Source organism: Phyllobates terribilis, unplaced genomic scaffold (assembly GCF_046119375.1).
Source record: "Phyllobates terribilis strain yellow unplaced genomic scaffold, ASM4611937v1 Scaffold_83__1_contigs__length_6671269, whole genome shotgun sequence".
Taxonomy (NCBI): Eukaryota; Metazoa; Chordata; class Amphibia; order Anura; family Dendrobatidae; genus Phyllobates; species Phyllobates terribilis.
Window position 1 is genome coordinate 1,625,203 of NW_027362843.1, and position 7,103 is coordinate 1,632,305.

Here is a 7,103-nt window from a genome sequence, read left to right on the forward strand (position 1 = left end):
GAGATATATTTTTGTCTTGCTTCTTTTTTGCTAGTGTGAACATGCCTCTGTTTCTTGTATGTCTGCCATCTTAGACCTCAGTTCACATTGTCTGGTTTTTTGACTTGTTTGCATTCTGTGCAATTTAAGGGTGTGGCATGCCCTTTGTTGAGCTGATTGGTATATATCTAGCTTACCACGGGCCTAGGTGGTCTGGAGTTGGGACCCTGTCCTATTTGTCTACCCTTTTATATGCATTACTTCAACTTTGATATACAGTAAGGTTTTTAATATAGGCAGTATAGGTACCGTCCCAATTTAGGGTCACCTTGCCGCTGGTGGGACGGCTTGTATACTTTTTTTGATCAAAAATAGTTCACTAAGTACCCTATATTTATTATGCAATTTTGCTTTACATTTATATATCATTATGGTAGGGTATGAGATATATTTTTGTCTTGCTTCTTTTTTGCTAGTGTGAACATGCCTCTGTTTCTTGTATGTCTGCCATCTTAGACCTCAGTTCACATTGTCTGGTTTTTTGACTTGTTTGCATTCTGTGCAATTTAAGGGTGTGGCATGCCCTTTGTTGAGCTGATTGGTATATATGTAGCTTACCACGCGCCTAGGTGGTCTGGAGTTGGGACCCGGTCCTATTTGTCTACCCTTTTATATGCATTACTTCAACTTTGATATACAGTAAGGTTTTTAATATAGGCAGTATAGGTACCGTCCCAATTTAGGGTCACCTTGCCGCTGGTGGGACGGCTTGTATACTTTTTTTGATCAAAAATAGTTCACTAAGTACCCTATATTTATTATGCAATTTTGCTTTACATTTATATATAATTATGGTAGGGTATGAGATATATTTTTGTCTTGCTTCTTTTTTGCTAGTGTGAACATGCCTCTGTTTCTTGTATGTCTGCCATCTTAGACCTCAGTTCACATTGTCTGGTTTTTTGACTTGTTTGCATTCTGTGCAATTTAAGGGTGTGGCATGCCCTTTGTTGAGCTGATTGGTATATATGTAGCTTACCACGGGCCTAGGTTGTCTGGAGTTGGGACCCGGTCCTATTTGTCTACCCTTTTACATGCATTACTTCAACTTTGATATACAGTAAGGTTTTTAATATAGGCAGTATAGGTACCGTCCCAATTTAGGGTCACCTTGCCGCTGGTGGGACGGCTTGTATACTTTTTTTGATCAAAAATAGTTCACTAAGTACCCTATATTTATTATGCAATTTTGCTTTACATTTATATATAATTATGGTAGGGTATGAGATATATTTTTGTCTTGCTTCTTTTTTGCTAGTGTGAACATGCCTCTGTTTCTTGTATGTCTGCCATCTTAGACCTCAGTTCACATTGTCTGGTTTTTTGACTTGTTTGCATTCTGTGCAATTTAAGGGTGTGGCATGCCCTTTGTTGAGCTGATTGGTATATATGTAGCTTACCACGGGCCTAGGTGGTCTGGAGTTGGGACCCGGTCCTATTTGTCTACCCTTTTATATGCATTACTTCAACTTTGATATACAGTAAGGTTTTTAATATAGGCAGTATAGGTACCGTCCCAATTTACGGTCACCTTGCCGCTGGTGGGACGGCTTGTATACTTTTTTTGATCAAAAATAGTTCACTAAGTACCCTATATTTATTATGCAATTTTGCTTTACATTTATATATAATTATGGTAGGGTATGAGATATATTTTTGTCTTGCTTCTTTTTTGCTAGTGTGAACATGCCTCTGTTTCTTGTATGTCTGCCATCTTAGACCTCAGTTCACATTGTCTGGTTTTTTGACTTGTTTGCATTCTGTGCAATTTAAGGGTGTGGCATGCCCTTTGTTGAGCTGATTGGTATATATGTAGCTTACCACGGGCCTAGGTGGTCTGGAGTTGGGACCCAGTCCTATTTGTCTACCCTTTTATATGCATTACTTCAACTTTGATATACAGTAAGGTTTTTAATATAGGCAGTATAGGTACCGTCCCAATTTAGGGTCACCTTGCCGCTGGTGGGACGGCTTGTATACTTTTTTTGATCAAAAATAGTTCACTAAGTACCCTATATTTATTATGCAATTTTGCTTTACATTTATATATAATTATGGTAGGGTATGAGATATATTTTTGTCTTGCTTCTTTTTTGCTAGTGTGAACATGCCTCTGTTTCTTGTATGTCTGCCATCTTAGACCTCAGTTCACATTGTCTGGTTTTTTGACTTGTTTGCATTCTGTGCAATTTAAGGGTGTGGCATGCCCTTTGTTGAGCTGATTGGTATATATGTAGCTTACCACGGGCCTAGGTGGTCTGGAGTTGGGACCCGGTCCTATTTGTCTACCCTTTTATATGCATTACTTCAACTTTGATATACAGTAAGGTTTTTAATATAGGCAGTATAGGTACCGTCCCAATTTAGGGTCACCTTGCCGCTGGTGGGACGGCTTGTATACTTTTTTTGATCAAAAATAGTTCACTAAGTACCCTATATTTATTATGCAATTTTGCTTTACATTTACATATAATTATGGTAGGGTATGAGATATATTTTTGTCTTGCTTCTTTTTTGCTAGTGTGAACATGCCTCTGTTTCTTGTATGTCTGCCATCTTAGACCTCAGTTCACATTGTCTGGTTTTTTGACTTGTTTGCATTCTGTGCAATTTAAGGGTGTGGCATGCCCTTTGTTGAGCTGATTGGTATATATGTAGCTTACCACGGGCCTAGGTGGTCTGGAGTTGGGACCCGGTCCTATTTGTCTACCCTTTTATATGCATTACTTCAACTTTGATATACAGTAAGGTTTTTAATATAGGCAGTATAGGTACCGTCCCAATTTAGGGTCACCTTGCCCCTGGTGGGACGGCTTGTATACTTTTTTTGATCAAAAATAGTTCACTAAGTACCCTATATTTATTATGCAATTTTGCTTTACATTTATATATAATTATGGTAGGGTATGAGATATATTTTTGTCTTGCTTCTTTTTTGCTAGTGTGAACATGCCTCTGTTTCTTGTATGTCTGCCATCTTAGACCTCAGTTCACATTGTCTGGTTTTTTGACTTGTTTGCATTCTGTGCAATTTAAGGGTGTGGCATGCCCTTTGTTGAGCTGATTGGTATATATGTAGCTTACCACGGGCCTAGGTGGTCTGGAGTTGGGACCCGGTCCTATTTGTCTACCCTTTTATATGCATTACTTCAACTTTGATATACAGTAAGGTTTTTAATATAGGCAGTATAGGTACCGTCCCAATTTAGGGTCACCTTGCCGCTGGTGGGACGGCTTGTATACTTTTTTTGATCAAAAATAGTTCACTAAGTACCCTATATTTATTATGCAATTTTGCTTTACATTTATATATAATTATGGTAGGGTATGAGATATATTTTTGTCTTGCTTCTTTTTTGCTAGTGTGAACATGCCTCTGTTTCTTGTATGTCTGCCATCTTAGACCTCAGTTCACATTGTCTGGTTTTTTGACTTGTTTGCATTCTGTGCAATTTAAGGGTGTGGCATGCCCTTTGTTGAGCTGATTGGTATATATCTAGCTTACCACGGGCCTAGGTGGTCTGGAGTTGGGACCCGGTCCTATTTGTCTACCCTTTTATATGCATTACTTCAACTTTGATATACAGTAAGGTTTTTAATATAGGCAGTATAGGTACCGTCCCAATTTAGGGTCACCTTGCCGCTGGTGGGACGGCTTGTATACTTTTTTTGATCAAAAATAGTTCACTAAGTACCCTATATTTATTATGCAATTTTGCTTTACATTTATATATCATTATGGTAGGGTATGAGATATATTTTTGTCTTGCTTCTTTTTTGCTAGTGTGAACATGCCTCTGTTTCTTGTATGTCTGCCATCTTAGACCTCAGTTCACATTGTCTGGTTTTTTGACTTGTTTGCATTCTGTGCAATTTAAGGGTGTGGCATGCCCTTTGTTGAGCTGATTGGTATATATGTAGCTTACCACGCGCCTAGGTGGTCTGGAGTTGGGACCCGGTCCTATTTGTCTACCCTTTTATATGCATTACTTCAACTTTGATATACAGTAAGGTTTTTAATATAGGCAGTATAGGTACCGTCCCAATTTAGGGTCACCTTGCCGCTGGTGGGACGGCTTGTATACTTTTTTTGATCAAAAATAGTTCACTAAGTACCCTATATTTATTATGCAATTTTGCTTTACATTTATATATAATTATGGTAGGGTATGAGATATATTTTTGTCTTGCTTCTTTTTTGCTAGTGTGAACATGCCTCTGTTTCTTGTATGTCTGCCATCTTAGACCTCAGTTCACATTGTCTGGTTTTTTGACTTGTTTGCATTCTGTGCAATTTAAGGGTGTGGCATGCCCTTTGTTGAGCTGATTGGTATATATGTAGCTTACCACGGGCCTAGGTTGTCTGGAGTTGGGACCCGGTCCTATTTGTCTACCCTTTTACATGCATTACTTCAACTTTGATATACAGTAAGGTTTTTAATATAGGCAGTATAGGTACCGTCCCAATTTAGGGTCACCTTGCCGCTGGTGGGACGGCTTGTATACTTTTTTTGATCAAAAATAGTTCACTAAGTACCCTATATTTATTATGCAATTTTGCTTTACATTTATATATAATTATGGTAGGGTATGAGATATATTTTTGTCTTGCTTCTTTTTTGCTAGTGTGAACATGCCTCTGTTTCTTGTATGTCTGCCATCTTAGACCTCAGTTCACATTGTCTGGTTTTTGACTTGTTTGCATTCTGTGCAATTTAAGGGTGTGGCATGCCCTTTGTTGAGCTGATTGGTATATATGTAGCTTACCACGGGCCTAGGTGGTCTGGAGTTGGGACCCGGTCCTATTTGTCTACCCTTTTATATGCATTACTTCAACTTTGATATACAGTAAGGTTTTTAATATAGGCAGTATAGGTACCGTCCCAATTTAGGGTCACCTTGCCGCTGGTGGGACCCCTTGTATACTTTTTTTGATCAAAAATAGTTCACTAAGTACCCTATATTTATTATGCAATTTTGCTTTACATTTATATATAATTATGGTAGGGTATGAGATATATTTTTGTCTTGCTTCTTTTTTGCTAGTGTGAACATGCCTCTGTTTCTTGTATGTCTGCCATCTTAGACCTCAGTTCACATTGTCTGGTTTTTTGACTTGTTTGCATTCTGTGCAATTTAAGGGTGTGGCATGCCCTTTGTTGAGCTGATTGGTATATATGTAGCTTACCACGGGCCTAGGTGGTCTGGAGTTGGGACCCGGTCCTATTTGTCTACCCTTTTATATGCATTACTTCAACTTTGATATACAGTAAGGTTTTTAATATAGGCAGTATAGGTACCGTCCCAATTTAGGGTCACCTTGCCGCTGGTGGGACGGCTTGTATACTTTTTTTGATCAAAAATAGTTCACTAAGTACCCTATATTTATTATGCAATTTTGCTTTACATTTATATATCATTATGGTAGGGTATGAGATATATTTTTGTCTTGCTTCTTTTTTGCTAGTGTGAACATGCCTCTGTTTCTTGTATGTCTGCCATCTTAGACCTCAGTTCACATTGTCTGGTTTTTTGACTTGTTTGCATTCTGTGCAATTTAAGGGTGTGGCATGCCCTTTGTTGAGCTGATTGGTATATATGTAGCTTACCACGGGCCTAGGTGGTCTGGAGTTGGGACCCGGTCCTATTTGTCTACCCTTTTATATGCATTACTTCAACTTTGATATACAGTAAGGTTTTTAATATAGGCAGTATAGGTACCGTCCCAATTTAGGGTCACCTTGCCGCTGGTGGGACGGCTTGTATACTTTTTTTGATCAAAAATAGTTCACTAAGTACCCTATATTTATTATGCAATTTTGCTTTACATTTACATATAATTATGGTAGGGTATGAGATATATTTTTGTCTTGCTTCTTTTTTGCTAGTGTGAACATGCCTCTGTTTCTTGTATGTCTGCCATCTTAGACCTCAGTTCACATTGTCTGGTTTTTTGACTTGTTTGCATTCTGTGCAATTTAAGGGTGTGGCATGCCCTTTGTTGAGCTGATTGGTATATATGTAGCTTACCACGGGCCTAGGTGGTCTGGAGTTGGGACCCGGTCCTATTTGTCTACCCTTTTATATGCATTACTTCAACTTTGATATACAGTAAGGTTTTTAATATAGGCAGTATAGGTACCGTCCCAATTTAGGGTCACCTTGCCGCTGGTGGGATGGCTTGTATACTTTTTTTGATCAAAAATAGTTCACTAAGTACCCTATATTTATTATGCAATTTTGCTTTACATTTATATATAATTATGGTAGGGTATGAGATATATTTTTGTCTTGCTTCTTTTTTGCTAGTGTGAACATGCCTCTGTTTCTTGTATGTCTGCCATCTTAGACCTCAGTTCACATTGTCTGGTTTTTTGACTTGTTTGCATTCTGTGCAATTTAAGGGTGTGGCATGCCCTTTGTTGAGCTGATTGGTATATATGTAGCTTACCACGGGCCTAGGTGGTCTGGAGTTGGGACCCGGTCCTATTTGTCTACCCTTTTATATGCATTACTTCAACTTTGATATACAGTAAGGTTTTTAATATAGGCAGTAGAGGTACCGTCCCAATTTAGGGTCACCTTGCCGCTGGTGGGACGGCTTGTATACTTTTTTTGATCAAAAATAGTTCACTAAGTACCCTATATTTATTATGCAATTTTGCTTTACATTTATATATAATTATGGTAGGGTATGAGATATATTTTTGTCTTGCTTCTATTTTGCTAGTGTGAACATGCCTCTGTTTCTTGTATGTCTGCCATCTTAGACCTCAGTTCACATTGTCTGGTTTTTTGACTTGTTTGCATTCTGTGCAATTTAAGGGTGTGGCATGCCCTTTGTTGAGCTGATTGGTATATATCTAGCTTACCACGGGCCTAGGTGGTCTGGAGTTGGGACCCGGTCCTATTTGTCTACCCTTTTATATGCATTACTTCAACTTTGATATACAGTAAGGTTTTTAATATAGGCAGTATAGGTACCGTCCCAATTTAGGGTCACCTTGCCGCTGGTGGGACAGCTTGTATACTTTTTTTGATCAAAAATAGTTCACTAAGTACCC